This window comes from Schistocerca gregaria, chromosome 5 (genome assembly GCF_023897955.1).
Source record: "Schistocerca gregaria isolate iqSchGreg1 chromosome 5, iqSchGreg1.2, whole genome shotgun sequence".
NCBI classification, from domain to species: Eukaryota; Metazoa; Arthropoda; class Insecta; order Orthoptera; family Acrididae; genus Schistocerca; species Schistocerca gregaria.
The window spans coordinates 476053747-476075875 of NC_064924.1; positions in this window are offsets into that span (position 1 = coordinate 476053747).

Genomic DNA, 22129 nt, shown 5'->3' on the forward strand with positions numbered 1-22129 from the left:
TTCTTCTGTTGCTGTAGGTTAAATGCGATTGCTTGTGAAACTAGTGTAATCTGCCAAAAATGATTTTTCTTTGTGTATAGTAAGTAATTAAATGGAATGTTACCTCTTTGAGTGTGGAATGTAACTGGAATTGATACTGAACCTTGTGAAAGTCCACCTGTGATCTCTTCAGAGGCAGTAAAACAATCCTGACTTTATTTGATGAATTATGTAACATAAATTACCACATCCTTTTTGTAATGTTCAGCATGAGTTATTTGTCATTAACCTAAAACCTCAGTCGCTATGGTAGACACAATTGTATAACTTCGATAGATTATAAGAAATAACTGCAAGTTCTGTTTTCTAGTTTATTGCTTATAAAAAATTAGTCGTGAATGTGTAAATGGAGTTGAGAGTTGGACAACCCTTCAACATTCCAAATTATGATGTACTATTTGTATCACCACGAGGCAAGCAGGAGAATGCTCTGGAGTACATAAGATTCTTTTAAAAAATAAAAGAACATGTCATAAATGAAATACAGTAATTATTTATATATGTCCAAAAGTGTATCACTGCGGAATATTTTAACATTTTTACAAACATACACTGAGTTAATGAAGCATTAAATAAAGAATACTTACAATTTTCTTATTTTGAACAAGATAAATGAGTGAGACTTGCAGATAACTACATGTCATGGAATTACTACCTACCTTTTTCGGCCATCTACCTTCATCACCTAAGATGTCCGACGTCATTTGTAGTAAATTTGATAAACGATATAAAAAAATTACGATACCTATGAATTACCACTTCTAGTGGATCTATTGAAGACTGTGTGGTTACACCCTTTAAACCTTCCACCCCCCACCCGCAACCGGTCTCTGCCTGAGTTTATTGCCCATAACTAATTAATGACTGTAATTGTATGGGTACCTCAAATACTAGAATAAAACAGTCACAAGATTAATGTTATTGAGCGATTCCTCTAAGAAAGTAGATGCATGCATTAAGCAAAATAGATATGCTCTGGATTCAAGGGCATTGGCTGGATCCCACGTACAGGGTTGGACAGTAATGTTGTGACATTGTGTCGATACGAGAACTGAAAGGTGGCTGTGGTCAGGAACACAGTGTTATTTGGTCTGGCCATCAAATAATTTATATGTACAGGAAGTATAGTGGAAATAGCACTCTTAGTGACCTTCAATAAACGAGCTAGGATCAGAACAACTTACTAAAACCCGTTGTATCAGGGAAAAATCAAAGACATAACTGCGCCAGCACTCTGTTACGCGTGAAATCTACCTGCATCCTTCTATGGGCGCTATTGCGTCAACAGTGTCCTGAGTAGCCAGCCGACACGCTGTCAGAAGAAGAGGCTCGTCCTTTGTGAAGACGGCTGTATCATCTCTCCTACGTAAGTGTTCATTTATAAGTGAGGTCTTGCTCATCCACGAAAGCCGTCGGCCTTCCTTCGGCCGTTGGCTTCAGAGACTCTTAACGGACTGACTCCTGCCAGGCTGCTAACCCAACTGGTGTCGTAGGTACACTCCTTCACAGAAATGACAGAATATTTTGCGCCAGGCCTGACGAAGATTACCTCTATCTTCCTCGCCAAGTTTGAGCACAATGGCGTTGCCCTTGCTCTCACTTTTTGTCGCAAGAAGGAAGTGAGAGGTGTTCCCATGTCACCTACATCGCTATAGTCATTGATAGTTTTAAAACGTATATCGTTAAATGACTAACATTGCCTCAGTATCACAAACCAAGTTTTGTGGTGACAAATCAAAATATACGTATCAGAATAGGTGACATAACACTGCTCTGTTTTCTGCTGTTTTATGCACTACTTTATCGATTTTTATGAGGTGAGATTTGTCTAATCACAATAGAAGAAAACAAGTTTTTCGTGGCATACACGTTTCACTTTTATTATTTGTAAGATAGCTTCATTCGCCTGGAATAAATACACATTTGTGTTCAAACTATCCTACTTTATATTATGAACATTTTATAGTGAGGTTATAAGCAGTTCTGGTAAACTCTGCTTATTGATGATGTAGTGTCAGCATAAACTTCTACACAAAACTTTCGTAAATTTTTGTCTACTTTTTCTTGTTTTACAGCTGTTCTTCTTCTGCTATCCTAAATTTTGTGTTCGTAGCACTAGGAATTGGGAAATGAACATCCATTTACTCGATGTTATATCTGGATGATTATGATCGTTATTACCAACTACTGAATATTTGTTCGTAATATCAGTGATCTATCGCCGTGTGTGTGTGTGTGTGTGTGTGTGTGTGTGTGTGTGTGTGTGTGTGTGTGTGTGAGAGAGAGAGAGAGAGAGAGAGAGAGAGAGAGAGAGAGAGACACTATACAAATTTCGTCCTTTTTTATTTATTTACTTTTATTTTATTAGTTTAGGGCTTTTGTAACTGGTGTGTGTGTTTGCTTTAATATCGTTATATGTACTGTTTTGACATATACGTGTAGATTCCAGGTCACGAAAGATACCTTGCAAATAATAAATGCGAAACGCCTTAAACAGGAAAATATTTATTTCATTAATTTGTGTTTAGATGCACCTAAAGTAATAATTATCTGTATAATATTCCCTCCCCAATGAACCATGGACCTTGCCGTCGACGGAGGGTATCTGCTGAGAGTTCAAACAAACGTGTGGTTCGAGGAAAGCGGCAGCAGCTTTTCCAGTAGCTGCAGTAGCAACAGTCTGTATGATTGACTGGTCTGGCCTTGGAAAATCTACCAAAACGACCTTGATGCGCTAGTACCGCGAATGGCTGAAAGTAAGGGCAAACCAGCCATAATTTCTCCCAATGAAATGCAGCTCCACTCTTTGGTTAAATGATACTGGCGTCCTTTTGGGCAAAATATTGCACAGGTAAAATAGTCCCCTATTCGGGCCTCCGGGCGGGGACTACTCAGGATGATGTCGTCATCAGGAGAAAGAAAACTGGCATTCTACAGATAGGAGAGTGGAACATTAGATCTCTGAATCAGACAGGTAGGTTAGAAAATTTAAAAACGGAAATGGATAGGTTGAAGTTAGATGTAATGGGAATTAGTGAAGTTGGGTGGCAGGAGGAACAATACCTGGCCACGAGAATACAAGGTTATAAATACAAAGTCAAATAGAGGTAACGGAAGAGTAGGTTTAATAATGAATATGAGAAACGGAATGCGGTTAAGCTACTATTAACAAAATTCTGAACGTATTATCGTACCCAAGATAAACACAAAGCAACGCCTACCACAGTAGCAGAAGTTTACCTGTCAACTAGCTCCACAGATCATGAAGAGATTGAAGAAATGATTAAAAGAAATTATTCAGATACTTAAGGAGACAAAAATTTAATTGTGATGGGAGATAGGATAGTAGAAAAAGGAACAGAAGGGAAAATAGTAGGTGAATATCGACTTGGGGAAGGGAATGAAAGAGGAAGCCGTCTGGAAGAGTTTCGCACAGAGCATAATGTAATCATCACTAACACTAACTAAGAACTATAAAAAAAGGTTGTATACCTGAAAGAGACTTGGAGACACCGGAAGGCTTCAAATTGATTACACAATGGTAAGACAGATTTCGGAACCAGATTGTAATTTTAAGACATTTACTGGAGCAGATGTGAACTCTGTCTCAATTTATTGGCTATGAACTGTAGATTACCATTGAAGAAATTGGAAACAGGTAGGAAATTACGGAGATGAGACCTGGATAAGTTGAAAGAACGAGAGGTGGTTGTGGGCTTCGAGAGGGAACACCAGGCAACTGTTGATTATAACGTGGAAGAGGAATATAGTAGAAGACGAATGGGGAACTTTAAGAGATGAAATAGTGAAGGCAGCGAAGGATCAATTAGGTAAAAAGACATGGCCTAGTAGGAATCCTTGGATAACACAAGAGATATTGAATTTAAATTATGAAAGGAGAAAATTTAAAACTGCAGCAAATGAAGCAGGCGAAAGGGAAAATAAACGTCTAAAAATGAGATTGACAGGAAGCGAAAAAATTTCGAAGCAGGAATGGCTAGAGGAAAAATGTACTTAGAAGCATATTTACTAGGGGATGGTAAATACGCCCTACAGCAAATTTAAGAGGCATTTGGGAAAAGAAAAGTAGGTGTACAAATATCAAGAGTTTACATCGTAAAGCTGTCCTAAGCAAAGAAGGGAAAGCTGAAAGGTGGAAGGAGTGTATAGAGGGTTTATACAAAGAAAACATTTCTGACAGGTGTGAAAATTATTGAATTATCAGTTAAATAAATCATGGTTACAAGGTACTAACACGAATTCTTTACAGCAAGATGCAAAAAATGGTAGAAGCAGACCTCAGGGAAGATCAGTTTGGATTCTGGAGAAATATATGAACACGCGAGGCAAACCTGACCCTACGGATTGCCTTAGAAGATCGGCTAAGGAAAGGCAAACCTACATGTATAGCATTTGTAGATTTAGTGAAACCTTTTGACGATTTTGACTGGAATACTCTCTTTGAAACCCTGAAGACAGAAGGGGTGAAATGCAGGGAGTGAAAGCCTATTTACAACTTGTACAGAAACCAGACGGCAGTTATAAGAGTGAAGGGTCATGAAAGGGAAGCAGTGATTAAGAAGGGAGTGAGACAGGGTTTTAGCCTATCCCAGATTTCATTTAATCTGTTCAGTGAACAGATGGTAAAGGAAACCATAGAAAAATTTGGAGTAGGAATTAACGTTCAGGGAGAATAAATAAAAACTTTAATGTTTGCCGACGACATTGTAAGTCTGACGAGACACCAAAGCAATTGGAAGAGCAGTTGAACAGAATGTACAGTGTTTTGAAAAGAGAATATAACATGAACGTCAACAAAAGCAAAACAAAGGTAATGGAATGTAGTCAAATTAAATCAGATGATGCTAAGGGAATCAGACTAGGAAACGAGATACTTAAAGTAGTAGATGAGTTTTGCTGTTTGGACAGAAAAATAACTGATGATGGCAAGAGTAGAGAGAATACAAAATGTAGACTGGCAATGGCAAGAAAAGCATTACCCAAAAAGAGAAATTTGTTAACACAGAATATAGATTGAAGTGTTAGGTGGTCTTTTCTGAAGGTATTTGTCTGGAGTGTAATTATGTATGAAAGTTAAACATGGATGATAAACAGTTTAGATAAAAATAGAATAGAAGCCTTCGAAATGTGGTGCTACAGAAGAATGCTGAAGATTTAATTGGTTGATCAACTAATGAGGAAGTACTAAAGAGAACTAGGGAGACAGGAAATTTGTGGCACAACTTGACCAAAAGAAGCGGTGAATTGATAGACAAAGAACAAATATGATGCAGTTTAATTCGTGGCTGCATGTAACGATAATTTTGTTGCTGGTATGAGTAAGACTACTAAATTTAAGTCTGTAAAGAGTCAATTACAATGGGAACTCAGACATGAGCTGATCACTAGGTTAAGCAGTTTGTTGATTTCAAAACTTTTGACATTATATTCTCGAATAAAAATTGAGGCAGGCTAAGCAATTAAGGTTGCAAAATGACTTTCTAATTGGGTCTGTTTGCAAGAGTGGAAAGAAAAACATGGAATTTCTCAACTTTATTGAAAATATGGATAGCGTGTGGAAAAATTTACGCTACCAGTCACAATAAAAGATTATTTATTCGTCATACAACCGGTTTTGGGATTGTGCTCATCCTCAGGTGTTCATACATTATGTACATGTTTATATTGCTGGAGATCAATAGAGATGGTGCATCAGTACTATAATTATCTCCAGCAATAGAAACATGTACACGAATGTATAAACAACTGAGGATGAGCATAAGTCCGGAACAGGTCGTGTGACGAATAAATAATCTTTTATTGTGGCTGGTTGAGGAAATTTTTCTACACCCTATAAAGGAAGAGTCACGTAATTCAACAGCTTGCACCATGGATAAAATTCACTTAATATGGAAAGTGCTCTAGACCAAAATTTGGTAAGTGTAGAAAGAACAATAGGAAGCAGCACAGAGATAATTAAAACAATAATAATTTTAAAAGGAATCATGGTTATGGAGAGATGAGAGTAATGGGCACAGCAATCAGGGTAAGGGACTGGAGAAACAGCTAGCAGGGAGAAAACAGAGACTATGGGGGGAAGAACCGATAATTTTGAACAAGGAAGAGATGATGAAAGCCAGGGGCCAAGACAAGGGGTTCCATCAGGTTCAGGGCAGGAAGTTGGGAAACTAGCTGGTGCTTTATTTAAGATCCAAAAGGGTCCTAATTACTATGTCATGTAATAAAAACAGGGTTACAAGAGGCTGAGTAGGATTACTGTATAGATGAAATGAAATAGATTTACGCAATATGAATGCAGTTATAGGCAATGAAAAGAGGCGTGAGAGAGTAAATAATAAATACAGTGTATAGAGAAAATGAAACAATTGTAAGAAATGTAATACAAGTAAAAGTAATAATGATCCTTTCAATTATTATATCAGAGATTTATTCAACAGGAATGGAGTGGCTGAATCAGAGAATAATGAAATTAGTGTGGGTTTAACTTCAGTTAAAATTACTATGGTGTTTGAAACAGAGGCAATAGATCTACCACTTGTAGAAACAGATGTTCATATGGAATTAAGAGGCACTGCAATTAATAGTAGTGGAATTATTTGTGAGGCAGTAATGCATCTAAGTGCGGTGGGAATGATGATGATATTGAGTATGAGCTTGATCAAAAAGGTTGCAAATACTAGATACAGTAATTAAGGAAGAGTATGTCAATGATATACCTGTACCAATGGGTGCACTTGGTAATTTTAATAGTGGTACTGATAAATTGATGTGCAAAAGTAGAAGTAAGTTGTGAGATGCCTAAAATATTGGTACTTAGGCAACATCATTGCAGAACACATAGTTTTGAAGTTTGATGAGGGAGTTTGTAGAAACAGGTTGAGTTTCAAGGGAGAGTTAACAGGTGAAAAAGATGATAGCGATATTATGTGTGGAATAAGGTGATGTAAACATAAATGTGTTCAAGTGTATTTACGGCTTTTATTTCTTTATTATGTTGTATGTGGCTATAAATGTTTGGGGTTTTTCATTTTAATATGTAATTAGAACGGTTTATGTACGTTGTTTGATGTGATTTTCAGATATGCTATTGTTACAAGTGATGGTAGAGCTTTCATCTAGATGAGGGTGATAAGGTATTACTGTGCAACAAGTGCATGGTTGTCAAGAATAAATGAATATTTGAGGGAATTTGTTATTGGTATGCGTGCAGACACATAGGAAAGTTTCAGCTTGCTTAAAAATTACATTTATATGTTAGGTGTAATGGATGAGTTCTGGAAGATTTTATTCGTGTGTATGTATGGAAGCATACATGTGGAAAGCTATTACTTGTGCTACTTAGCAGGTATGGTATGCAAAATGGTACCTGGAAGTTAAATCTCGTGGAGGAGGACGTGATGTGTAGTGGGATTTAATAGTGAAATAATTTATTCAGAGAAAAAGTGTGCAGCAATTTGTTCATTCTTATTCATTCAGCATGTAAATGTAATGTTAAAATTCAGAATTAAGGATATAAATGGATCTGGGATTAGGTTACTTTATTTTGGTGGATATTTATTCAGCTAGGAAAGTCGGAGTTAATTTCTTTAGTTCGTTATTATCAACTGGTGTCACAGTATCTTGTGAGATTCAAGTAAGAATTGTCATAATTTAATGATTTTTTAGTGACGTATGTTTAATGTCATGAGTACATCCTGCTGTTTGAGGCTTGTAAGAGGTACATAGCACTGCTGGCTGTACACAGAGGAGAGTAAGGAAGAGCTATAATTAAGAAACTGGCTGCATCTATGAGGTGTATTCCCTGAACAACATGCAGAAACTAGAAGTGATAGTATTTATAGCACATTAAAATTGTGCATATCAGTGATAAGAACTCACATGTGCATAACTCTGTAATATAATTTGTCTATTCCAGAAAGGAATTCTTTTATTAAAGATGTGTATGTGTGTGTAACCTGTTACACGAATTTTGGCATAAATAAGTATTTCTGCAAAAAATTTGATATTATTTATACGAATATTTCTGATGCTACTTCATGTTTACAACTAGCCAGGTAAGTGCAACATGAAGTGGGCACCTGTAACATCATGAGCGACTAGTTCTCAAAAGGATTTGCAGGAGCATTAAATTCTTGACTGGGCATTGTGCACTGAGGCAGATATAGGGAAAATCCCAAGCATGCCAGAAGACGGCAGTGTGCTCATGGATTGAGTTAAGATGGTGGTTCTAGAAACTTAGAATACCGAAGCAGTAATACAATATTTACTGACATTGCGTAAAATATCTTACTGAGATGCTGGTTGTTCTTGTGGCCTTTATTCTCCAAAATTGGTCAGATGCAGCTCTCTACACTACTCTATCCTGTGCGTGCCTCTTCATCTCCAAATAACTATTGAAACCTACATCCATTTGAACCTGTTTATTGTTTTTATCTCTCAGCCTCTCTGTACAATTTTTATCTCCCACATTTCTCTTTTATACTATACTGACGTCAGAGAATATGTCCTATCAGTTGATCCCTCCTTTTAGCCGAATTAAGCAACAAATTTCTTTTATCCCTGTCTGCTGTTTATTGGTGACACTGGGATGGAAAAACTACATACATTTATGAATCGTGGTAGTGAGACAAGCTCATTTTATGTTAGACTATGCTTGTAAAAATATTATTTATAAACTTTTTAACGTTTATGATTATTATTGTTTGTAAAATACATAACAACTGAAGCAGCAATGCAAAGTACACGTAAATTATATTATTTTAAAACTCTTGAGAGGAGTAATACCAGCACAGATGATAACACCAGCACGAAAAACGCATTCTGTGATCTAGCTACCTCCTATGTTTAGTTAACTGTAATTTGTCATTATAATGTACGTAAAATGATGTTTTGACTAAAGTCGGGCTGCAGCAGAAACATCTGCACTGCCAAATGCATCAAGAAGCTCATAAAGTAATTCATTATAGTACAATATAGATTTAAAACTTTAACTGTAACTTAAATTTAACTATAATTTGACATTATAATGTATGTAAAGTTATGTTTTGACTAAAGTCAGGCTGCAGCAGAAATATCTGCACTGCTGGATGCAGCAAGAAGCTCATAAAGTGATTCATTGTAGTTCAATTTAGATTTAAAAAATTTATTATGAGCTCACAAACAGAACATGAACATATAATGTTACTTAAAAACCGTCTTGATTGCAATTTTTTTTATTCATATGACCGGTTTCGGTTCATTCAGAACCGTCTTCAGATCTGTAAAAATAATGATACTAATTTACTATTTCACGGAAGCAAATCTTTTTCATCTTATCTAATGAACGTCTTGTATATTAGACGCAATAATCTTAATATAACGAACTGCCGATTTAATTGTGAATGCTAATAGAATTTTGCGCTCTGTACTTATTAAGATTCTGCTACTGGTTCTTTGCAAATTAATGAGTGGCTTTATGTATTTATTCCACACTTGCTACTCTCTGAAAACGCTATTTTTTGCACCACTTAATTAAACTTCACTTTGCTACTTCGAACATCGTACAGTTGGGTTATTAACACTTGCGTACCAGTTGGGGGGGAGGGGGGGAGAGCATTGTTTGGCCTACAACTCCCATCGTGTTCAGTATTTTATTTAATACACGCATTACGTTTATCATAATGATTATTGTTACAATTGATAATAAGGAGAGCTTTTCGTTTACATTGGTTGTGAGTTATAGCGATTGTTGTAACTGAAGGTGTAACAGTTCAACAATCACCACTCGCAGTCAACCGGTATAAACAGTATGGTTAGTGGAAGCTAATATCTCTGTGGCATAGTGACAGAATCTACAAAGAGATGAAATCGACAGGTGATGAAATAAGAAAGTTGCTTGAGAATTCAGACAATGAATTTAGTGGGGAACTGTCAGAAAGTTCAAGCAGTGAAACAAGATGTAATCGTGGAAATTCCAGATCAAGTAGTTTCTGAAAGCAGCGAGTTGGATGAAAATGAACAATGTAAGTATTGATTTTTATTATTTTTTGCAGGTATTTTGGAGTATATTAGAACGTCGGTCTCAGTAGATGAGTGTTTTGTGTGCTAGTTTTCGGTTCTGATTTCATCTTTTTATAGATATTCTAGCAACAAGAAGGCGACGCAGGCCGAAGGCACAAATTGATCACCTTGAAAATGACATGGTGGCCCCATCAGGTATGATATGGAAGAGAGATCCTTACATAAATCAAATGAGAAGGTCTGCTGATAACGTAATGAGGATCCCAAAAGGAACGAAGCCAGGGACAAAACCTGGTACAACACGAGAAGCTTTTCTCATGTACCTTGATGATAAAATCTAGGATGACATTTTGATGTATACCAATCGAAAGCTAGACAATCTTAGGGAATCATCTGAAGATATTTTCGTGAAAAAGTCGAAAGCATCTGAAAGGGAAGAAATTGTGTCAGCAACTGGAATCCTTTTGAACTGTGGAGTCCATAGGCAGAACAAGGACAGTTTACGTGATTTATTTATTAAAGAAAACCTTCCGATGTAGCGAACTTCATCGACTGAGGCTCTTACTAAAGTGCCTGCACTTTGATGATGCTCTAACTAGACCAGCTAGAAAACAGACCGATAAATTTGCACGTATCAGAATTATATGGAATATGACAATACATTTCCTGAATTTTATAATCCTAGTGACTTTGTTACGGTGAATGAAGAACTTGTGACCTTCCATGGGTGATGCCCATTCAGGCTATATATTCCAACAAAACAGGAAAATATGGGATACAAGTGAACCTGTTATGTGACTCGTATACGAAATATTGGTTCTCTGCGAATTCCTATGCTGGAAAGCACAACGAGAAGAACCATAACAGTGACCCTGAAATAGTTAAAATGATGATTGAAGTGTATAACTTGAAACAATCAGGAAGAAATGTCACCATGGACAGAAAGTTCACTACCGTTTCACTAGCACCCGATCTTTTGAAAGAGAAAATAACTACAGTTGGTACTACTCGAAGTGACAAAAGCGATGTTCCTACAGAAGTTTGTTCTGTTTCTCTAAAAAAAACTTAGACCGGGAGCAGTCCTCTTTGGCTTTAGTGAAGATGCCACTTTAGTCAGTTATGTGCCTAAGAAAGGAAAGGTTGATACAGTGTTGTCAACTCAACATCACGACATCAATGTGATGGAAGAGAATCCAGGCATCATCCTGTTCTACAACTGTACAAAGTCTGGAGTGGATACATTCGATAAGTGTGTAAGAAAGTGCAGCTGCAGTGCAGCAACGCGTCGATGGGCATTGGCCGTGTTTTTCAGCTTGATTGACATTGTAGCATATAATTCGTATGTTGTATTTCAAGATACACGCAAGGAATGTGCAAAGAATTACCTGACGAAGAGTTCTGGAGGGAACCAGTACCTGAAAGGTCTTGCTCGGTATCTCTGTGATCTGAACATGAAAAGAATCCCTCCAAATTCTGTGGGCCTACACTGAAAATACGTTACAGCGTTATCAACTTTTGGGTATGACTGTAATGAACATCAAGGTGCCGTGAGCAGAGGAAACATCATTGGAGAGCCGCGACGGAAAGTAACACGTGCAGCTGTCGGTAATCTCCCAAAGAAAGGCCGCTGTTACTTATGAGCCAGAAGCAAAGACCGTAAGTACATTAAGGCTTGCACTTCTTGCAAAAAGTGTATCTGCCCTGCACACACCAAGAAGGAAGAAATAGTTCGTATTGTGAAGTGTTCTGAATGTGAATCTGAGTAACTCTTGTAATTGTGAAATTAATACAAATAAATGCAAAATCGCTTTTATAATTTATTTAAAAACTTTTCTGATGAGTTCTTTTGTAAAAGCAAGTCACAGAAACCCTTCCCCAGTAATAATAATCAACATTTTTAACTTCTAGTCTGCCAAAAATATAGAAATACGTAAGTCATATGGTTTATCCTAGACAGAGAAAATTTAATGGTAGTAGCGTTGGCCAGTGTAATATAGAGCATTGGTATGCAGCTCTTAATCTCACATGCTCCCCCCCCCCCCCCCCGCCCCCCGTCCCCCGCCCCCGTTCACGTACATTTGTGTCCTTATTAAAATAAACTTTTGGTTAAAATTCTAAACAATCAGAATCCTAGAGGGTCATTTCATATGTTTTACTGCGCCCTGTTCAAGTTCTGCCCGCCATCTTTGATTTTTTTTAAAGTTTTATCCCTACATGCGGCCAGGCAGCAGAGGCCAGCCCGGCCGAGGTGCTGATAGAGTAAGCCGCTGGACGGTATTGTTGACATTATGATGAAACAACTCTGGCAGACGGTAGTATGCGGTTCCAGTCAAAGGTGAAGAGAGTGCAACAGCTAACACAGTGTGACCAAGAGCGAAACAATGTTTTCTAACTCATGCACTTGTGTGCGCTACCGAGAAATTTGCACGTTGCAAATTTAATGGGCCTAGCAACGCATGCTCTGGGCAGAGTGAACTAGGAAAAACTGACAGACCAAGTACAGTCTGAAATTTTCCCGGCGTATTTGTTCTTCTAATAATTTCCGGGTATGCAGCCGGATCCCGTCGACATTCTGCCACGATATTTCGGCCCAGAGACGTCCGGCCATCATCAGGTGAGTACACAACTACTGAAGAGCCCAGGTGCAGTCGCGGTATTTATACCGCGGTATTTATACCGCGACTGCACCTGGGCTCTTCAGTAGTTGTGTACTCACCTGATGATGGCCGGACGTCTCTGGGCCGAAATATCGTGGCAGAATGTCGACGGGATCCGGCTGCATACCCGGAAATTATTAGAAGACCAAGTACATTCAAGCAAACTTACTCATCCCTCTCCAGTAGGTCTCTGTCAAAAGCGTAGCTATAAGGGCATAAACAATCAAGCTTAGGGGCTCAAAACATTCAATCGTGCTGCCATTCTCTCTGCGTCTTAAACGGGAGAGGATGGGGTGCTTTTGAGTTTCAGAATAACAAAGACTTGCCCTTGTTGAGGAAATCGGTTGGCAACCTGCCGTTGATTAACTCGTCGAGTTCGGGAACGAAGTGCGCCAAACGTGAGACGTGGCGGCTGCGGGACTTGGAAACAGTTCCAGAAATGCAGGGAGCTGGAGGCCAGGGGGCCTCAGTCCTCAACTTCGGCCAACAGACTGCAAGCTCTCTACGGTCCGGCCAGAGGAGGCGCGTCCTCGCGGCCTCCTAGCCACATAGACGTCTTTGCCCACAGTTCCCGTCTACCTCACGGGTGCCCAGCACATTGCTGCTTGGCATCAGGACATGTAGCTTCGGGTACACGCATCCACGTGAGCGGTGTGGGGACAAAGAGTACGCATGAAGGTTGCACAGTGTGAGGTAACGGGCGAGTTGTGGCGCCCTGGAAATATTCTAAGTTCGGAGTTGGCGTAGCCATGAGGGGGCTTCTCGGCAGGCCGCGGCCCGGCAGCAACCATGTGGTGTCGAATGTTAGCTGAGCATGAGGGGTAGCCCCAGCGAGTGGTCCAGCCACGTGGCTGGGTGTTCCATGGTGACGTTGTGTCGATGAAGGAGACACGCCGGGAGTGCCAAGGATGGCGGACTTTGTGAAACCTTCATGGCAGAGATTTCACAGTTCGTATAGAAATTAGTAGTAGCCAGATGTATCATGATATCTCAAAATGAAACATATACATTACCATTATTTGCACGACGATTCTGATGGTGTAATCAGATTTTCAATATCATTATTAGTTTAATGTTTAGTACCTGACAGTAAATTGTACAAGTATCACCCAGCAACGAATTTCGAAAATCTGATCGGTTCGTCCGATTGCGTCGATCGACGTGTCTTTAGGAAGCTATTAGTGTAAACCTAAATAAGTATTAATTACAGCCATGTAACTTGAATAGTACATGAGTTATTGGAGGTCAAAGTGGCCGACTACTATCGATCGTGTCAGGCCATATGTACTCCACAGTTACACGAAGAAACGGTAGCAACATGCTCATAAAGATATTTATTCATCTATGTCGTTGTTTATGGCTCTGAGCACTATGGAACTTAACATCTGAGGTCATCAGTCCCCTAGAACTTAGAACTACTTAAACCTAACTAACCTAAGGACATCACACACATACATGCCCGAGGCAGGATTCGAACCTGCGACAGTAGCACGTTGTTTATATCCGATACATACTATTAATGAAGAAAGAGGTCAAATATTTACTGTGTTTTAGAAAGCACGAAGGCATTAGGCTACTGACGTACTTTTGCTTGCTATTCCTTTCATATATGTTTATTTAATTTGTTTATGTATTTCATAATGTACGTTAGAACGTGTTTATGGTCCAGTCGTAGGAATATTTATTCGATTTCAAGTTATTCAAATGTGAATATAGTACTCTGAATGTGTTTCATTCTGTTTGTGAATGTGCGTTGGCTTGAAGACATGGCGGGAACGCTCTAGCCTATCACAGCGCTCGTGAATGGGGAGAGTGGGTGGAAATGGGAGAAGAGTACAGGAGAGGATAGGGGAGAGTCGGCGGGCACAGTACGGCGCCAGGGATGCACGGTCGCGAGAGGGACTTGGAGGGTGCAGCGCTTTGCGCGTGGTCGCGACAGATAGAAATACTTCGGAGCGCGAACTTGTGAACTTGTGAGATTTCCGAGCTTTCCACAGTGAAGACGTAGTATGCGTTTAGAAGTGAATATCTCACGAGCTATGTTGTCGTTCATAATTAATTACGTGCAGTAGGAATCTATTGTTTCCCTGTTATTCAACATATTTTATTTAATGGCTGGCCCATCGACACCAATAAGTGTTTTCCAGAAATATATCACATTGTCAAAAGTACTTAAACTATCGTACTCATCATTTAAAGTCGTTAAGATAGTACCTGCAGATTTTATTTATTGTAATGTTTTATTTGTAAATTTCTACGTTACGTTCGCGATTGCCGAGCGATAGGGACCTTCAACCATTCGATTCATGCGTATATTCACAGTGTATACTATAGACTCAGCAGTATTTGGCATGTAATGCGGCAACTACGTAGCCCAGCCCCTAGACAACGAAACCAGCCAAAACTTTTAATATTTCACCTTTGAGTCTGAGGCTACGTATTTGTGGGCCACAACACCACACCATTTCATAAATTTGAAAGGCCGCAGTAGCCGACAAGACTCCGGACGATCTGGGTGGCCTGTGCTTATCTTTGCGGCTGGCGGCCCATTGGCGTTGCGGCAGAAGCCACCCCGACCCTGGACAAGAGGCATCTCCGGGCGTGATTGGGGCGTCAGTGCATTCCGCAAACGGCTGTGTTAGCACACAGTACGGCTCTGAGCCGGGATGGAGTGCTGTATAAGGCTCCTTAAATAAACGACTGCCAGTGTTATCTCCAGTTCGGCAGTATCGGATCAGCACAGTGGGATATAATGAGGCTCACTTTGTATTTAACGCAGAATTTGTTCTCAGTTGTTAGACCTAACTTGTGCAGTACTAGAACGAGTACGTTTAAGGTTAGGTCTGCGAAGCCTCGTGGACTCATTGTTCAACACTTAGTGGTACAGCCGATGATCTAGTACGAACAGAGCACGAACTGCCGTGCCCTAAGGCTGTAGCAGCCACATGCTTTTTTGTGCAGTTGCGCTAGTCATTGGCTCGTGATTTCTCAGGGTGTAATTGTTTGTTCATATGCAGGAAATAGTCATTTATAAGGTTTTTTGTAGTGTATTTTGGGTTATTTGTGTTTACGATATTAATTGCAGTAAAGCACGTAAAATGGTAGAAACAAGTGTTGCAAATACTGCCGAGTTCGTTGCTGCTCTAACAGAGCAAGTGCGGATGTTAACAGAGGACAAATTTCGCCAAAAGGGCGAGCATGAGAACCCCTTACCTAGACTGGAGGCCTTGGAAGAGTTCAGGCTCAGTCACAGCCTGTGTCTGGGAAAAATAAGGCAGAGATAGGGGTAGCTTCTTCTTCTTTTGATCCAACAGTAGTCGTAATGAGTCAGTAAAAGTTTTTTCAGGCAGAATTAGCAAAGTGCCTACCCAGAAGGTGGAAGGCAATAAGGAGTTATGTAAGTCTGCAGGCTTTGGTGGTCGTTATCACTGAAGTTAAAATCTTCTGGGTTATTAGGCCGCGTCGTATTTTTTCTAAAATGATCGACGATGGGCCGCCAATGGTATCCACAGGAGATCAGACAACAACGCCCTTTCTTCTGCATCAGAGCGACAATATTAGCCTATGACTATGGCCCACCAGTGGTGGCCATATGAATTTTAACGAATACTATCACTTCTCCAGCATGAACGCCAGAAAACGCCCCTTTATAAGAGGACGCGACACTCGTCTCTGACAGTGTTCTTGCAGAAATGGACACCAGAATATCCTGAGGAAGATCCCAGCAGTGGGGTCGAAACGTCGATCTTTTTAGAAGAAATATGACGCGGCCTAATAACCTAGAAGATTTTAACTTCAATAAGGTGTTACTGTAGGAGGCAAAAAAAAGTACATTAGACATTTTCTTGCGCAGAACTGCCACAGAAATGTCACGAAGCGTTCGCATTGAGAATCCAAGTGATTTAACAGAAGCTCCTAGAATTGCGGTGCTATTGGAGGAAGTACATTTTGCGACAAGGCATCGGGTAGATCAGTGTGTATTTGGTTTGGAGGTCAGTGCTGTAGGTGTGGACGTAAGGGCCAAACGAAGAAACAGTGTAAGCAACCAGAATGTTGCTTTTGTGGGGAAGTGGGCCACTGAGCGTCTGATTGTCGGAACAGGAAGAACGGGAAACTCCGTCGGGAGAAGCAGCCATTAAATTCCAACGGGATTGCTCCGACTGTCGGAAAGCAATTCCAATAGACCGTTAAATGTTCAAGTTAGTTCTCAGACGTAATGCTACTTCGTGGGCTTAGTGAATGGTGTGGAAAAGAGGTTTTGTTATAGACTTGTGGGCGAACATGTCCGTTATCAGTCTGGATCTGGTGAGCAGAAGGAAACTACGCCACCACGATATACGTTCTGTAGGATTGACAATAGTAGTGTAGGACAGTTGAGTACGATGAACTCGAATTTCAAGTTTACTTGTGTAAAGTATATGTAGTGATTCTCGAAATAGATTTTCTCGACAAACATCGCGTGAACAGTGAGAATTGATCTTTGGCAATGCGCGGTTAGCCTCAGTGAAACTCTGTTTTACTTGGGTGACACACTTGCAAAGGACGTTATGACGCAAGTCTCGCCTGCCACGAAGGTGATTCCAACCAAACTACAGACGAGCTCGTTGAAGATTGGTATGCAGGATAAAATACCGACACGTATGGGAAAGGTAGTGTGGATTTCGGTCGGTACAGATTTGTCTCTTGGGACATTGTACGTGGTTGAGCCATTCCCAAGTAATGAAGAGTTGAATGATTCACATTGTTTTGTGAGCAGAAGCGTAGCGTGTGTGAATAATATTAATGGAGAATATATGGTTCCATTTAGCATACATAACTTTGGCACACGTGAAGTTAGTCTGTCAAAAGGTAAAGTAATAGACACTTTGGAAGCATTAGAGGAAGAAGGCTTCAAAGGTGGAGTCGGGATAGAAGCCGTAAGCAAACCGTCGAGACAGCATTGTTACGAGGGAAGCTGGGTCACTTGAACGGCGATCATCGCACACTTACGAAAAAAGAATTGCTAAAGTTTAGCGATTTCTTTTATAGAGATGGGCGGTTACCATCACTTCTGGTAACTCGGCATCATACACCAACAGGGATTTAAGGAAACCGTATCGCATAGATAGACGGTTATAGGTGCTAATAGAGGAATTCACTGAACTGCAGCTACGGGAGGGGATCATAGGACCTATTGACTGTCCCTGGAGCGCAGATATTGTTATTGCTCCTGAAAATCATTGGATGGAACGAAGAAATACAGGTTTCTGAATGTACAGACCGATACAAGGTTTATCCAATCCTTAATATTACTGAAACCTTGGATAATTTGGGTTAGTATCGATACTGTGGGAGGCACGCCCTCGCGGTCTCCTGGCCTCGAAGATGTGTTCGGCTAGTCCTGATCTACCTCTGGGCTTGACATTTCTGTTCGGCATCAAGACATGTATCGTCGGATACACTCATCCAAGCGCACGTCAAGGGACAACGAGAACGCGTGGAGGTGCTTAGTCGACAAGACTTTGAAGGGTCTGGGCGGCTCGCTCTCGTCTTTGCGGCTAGTGGCCCAAGGGCGCCATGGCTGTAGCCTCTGCGACCCGGGACTACAGGCGTCAACGTATAAGCTCGGAGCGTCCGTGAATTCCGCAATTAACTGCGTTTGCACGCATACAGTGCAGCCCTCAGACTGGCTGGAGTCTGCCTGAATAAACATCCGTCAATGCTACCACTGTTTTACTGCACGCCCCGGCGTTAAACTGCCGTCTCCTTCACGATTTTTCTCATCCATCCGGACATGTAGCAGCCCAGACTAGGTCAGGTCGTTGCAGCTCATTCTTCATTTTAATTATTTATTGACTGATTATTTCTTTTTTTATATCGCTGTCGGTGGTACTGATAAAAAGACCTTCTGAATTTATTTTGTAGAACAAATTGGGCTTAAAAGAGTTATGCGCGACCAAACTCTAATGATGTGGCTGTCAAGGAAGTTTTCTATTGGAAGAGGTTTTATGGGAAGAGATGTTACGGCTGCCAAATTTTATTAATGTGAGAAGTGTCTCGGACGCTATGAAAAGAAAAGAAACATGATATAGTACTGATTTTAAACACCATTCACGGACATAGTGCTGGGAAGACACGATGAGCGTGGCTAAGAAGTCGGACAAACATATGTGTAATCAAAAGCAGAAGAGAAAGCAGTGCCGACTGGCCTCGGCCACTGTTCTAGAATAACAGACCTGTACGTACAGCGGCCGAAACAGGAAAGCGCTAGTCCAGGTGGGATGTTTCCAGACTATTTGAGGAGACTTTCATAAATAGCAGGAGAAAGCAACAATGCTAGTGAAACTCTTCGAAGAACCTGAATAAGCGTTATACGAGTGTAAACGGCAGTCGGAGGCAGTGTCGGCAGTCACAGTCGCTATTGGAGTCACAGTCGCAGCCGCAGTCGCAGTCACAGATACTACTGGAGTCACAGTCACAGCCGCAGTCGCAGTCACAGCCACTACTGGAGTCACAGTCGCAGCCGCAGTCACAGCCACTACTGGATTCACAGTCGCAGCTGCAGTCGCAGTCACAGCCACTACTGGAGTCACAGTCGCAGCCGCAGTCACAGTCACAGCCACTACTGGAGTCACAGTCGCAGCTGCAGTCGCAGTCACAGCCACTACTGGAGTCACAGTCGCAGCCGCAGTTGCAGTCACAGCCACTACTGGAGTCACAGTCACAGCCGCAGTCACAGTCACAGCCACTACTGGAGTCACAGTCGCAGCCGCAGTTGCAGTCGCAGTCACAGCCACTACTGGAGTCACAGTCGCAGCCGCAGTTGCAGTCACAGCCACTACTGGAGTCACAGTCGCAGCCGCAGTCGCAGTCACAGCCACTACTGGTGTCACAGTCGCAGCTGCAGTCGCAGTCACAGCCACTACTGGAGTCACAGTCGCAGCCACAGTCGCAGTCACAGCCACTACTGGAGTCACAGTCGCAGCCGCAGTCACAGTCACAGCCACCACTGAAGTCACAGTCGCAGCCGCAGTCGCAGTCACAGCCACTACTGGAGTCACAGTCGCAGCCGCAGTCACAGTCACAGCTACTACTGGAGTCACAGTCGCTGCCGCAGTCGCAGTCACAGCCACTACTGGAGTCACAGTCGCAGCCGCAGTTGCAGTCACAGCCACTACTGGAGTCACAGTCGCAGCCGCAGTCACAGTCACAGCCACTACTGGAGTCACAGTCGCAGCTGCAGTCGCAGTCACAGCCACTACTGGAGTCACAGTCGCAGCCGCAGTTGCAGTCACAGCCACTACTGGAGTCACAGTCACAGCCGCAGTCACAGTCACAGCCACTACTGGAGTCACAGTCGCAGCCGCAGTTGCAGTCGCAGTCACAGCCACTACTGGAGTCACAGTCGCAGCCGCAGTTGCAGTCACAGCCACTACTGGAGTCACAGTCGCAGCCGCAGTCGCAGTCACAGCCACTACTGGTGTCACAGTCGCAGCTGCAGTCGCAGTCACAGCCACTACTGGAGTCACAGTCGCAGCCACAGTCGCAGTCACAGCCACTACTGGAGTCACAGTCGCAGCCGCAGTCACAGTCACAGCCACCACTGAAGTCACAGTCGCAGCCGCAGTCGCAGTCACAGCCACTACTGGAGTCACAGTCGCAGCCGCAGTTGCAGTCACAGCCACTACTGGAGTCACAGTCGCAGGCTGCATCCGAATTGTCGGGAGCCGTCACTACAGAGCAACATTTCATTGATGCTGCAGTAAACTGTGAGACACTGTACGCATTCGAGGGAGGCAACTGATTTTCTAGTACGTATCCAGCTACTTCCGACTTCGCATACTTGTGTTAGATAACCCGGCGCAACACCGTTTCACAAAGCCAGCACTTTTTCCAAAACTATCACACGATTTTCTTTTCCTTCAGCTGTCTTGGCTTTATTTCACACCGCCTCTGCTACCTTTTTGCATACTTCTTCACCACACTGATTCATTCTTTCTAACTTTGGTCTGACTTCACTTATCTTCCTCCCAATTTCTTTTGTGGTGCCTTTGCTTTTGAAAATCTACGCAGCTAATTTCGCGTTTTGAGCCTCAGTCCTTATTCTTCATGCTGCTCCAGTTATTTTCCAATATCCCCTAAAATCTGAGCTCTGCACTTCAGTTATCTTTCCTAGGTATCCAGTATGTTCTAAATGCGCTTTACGTTCCTTCCTCTATGCTTAGAATTGCTGCATAATTAGACTCTGAAGAGCGCTCTGTTTAAACACGTAGTAACATGTGAGCCTGCACTCAACACAGTTCCCGATCTTGTGCTTTCATGGATATAACCCTGTACCTTCCCTGTCAGGCCGTCTGGCACCACTACTGAACGCAGGTTGTCTCCTAATGTAGAGGTCCACAAGGGTCTCGTCTCTTGTGTAGCGTTTAGGCCTGTGCCCGGAAGTTCCAGCCTTGTTCCACCTGTCCTAAATGCTTTGACTTAACCGACAGAACTATCTCGTTCTGTGGAGAGGTATCCCCATTACTCTCAATGGCGCTTCTGTCGTCACTTTTCTCTCATGACGCATCTTGGAAATGCTGTTAGACTGAGACAGAGAGTACCTATGTAGATCCAAACAGAAAATTAGAAAAATGTTAAAACTGAGATGAAAAGTTAAATAAAATTGTTTGCCTTAACTAACTACACTAACTCGCATGGGGTCAACACCTAAGGCTCTTCCCTACGGCACTCACTGAGATGCAAGGTACATAAAATTTACACGCATATAAAACAAAACCACAAAATACATGAGAGACATACAATCACAAGACTGTAGAACAACGCCACATCACAGTGCTATTTTACGCAACTCGGAAGTGCACGAATACTGCAAAAGAAATTTTACAAATTTGACAATTCACTAAATTTAACGATTGATCAAAAATTCTGGGATATCAAAAGAAATTCTGAGACGGTCACCAGATGAAAGATGTCGAATATTCTTTCAGTTTCATCGACATTAGGCACAGATGCTACTCTCGTCTGATTCTGTTTAATTCTCAACTGCGGTTATATATAAATATAGGGAACTTCTTTTGCCATAACTAATGGACATTATGTAACCACTACTATGCTTCGGAACAAGAGCGGGCAATGCTTCTCTGTTGGTAAGATACACTGAGTGCAACGTCACTTGAAGTCATTAAGAGGTCCAATGATTTATCGATAATGCCGTACGGAATTGACTGAACCACTGTGACACGACTGATAAGGAAATTAATTTCATTAATTGTTTAAAAAGACGTTTTTCAAACAGGGTAGCTGTTCTCACTAATTACAGGAAGTGAAAAGCCGTGGAAGAAGGCACGTGAAGGGGGGGGGGGGGAGGTGGAGGGGCGGAAGACTAGCGAACTATACTCCATGAAAACTGACATTTATTAACACGAGTATTC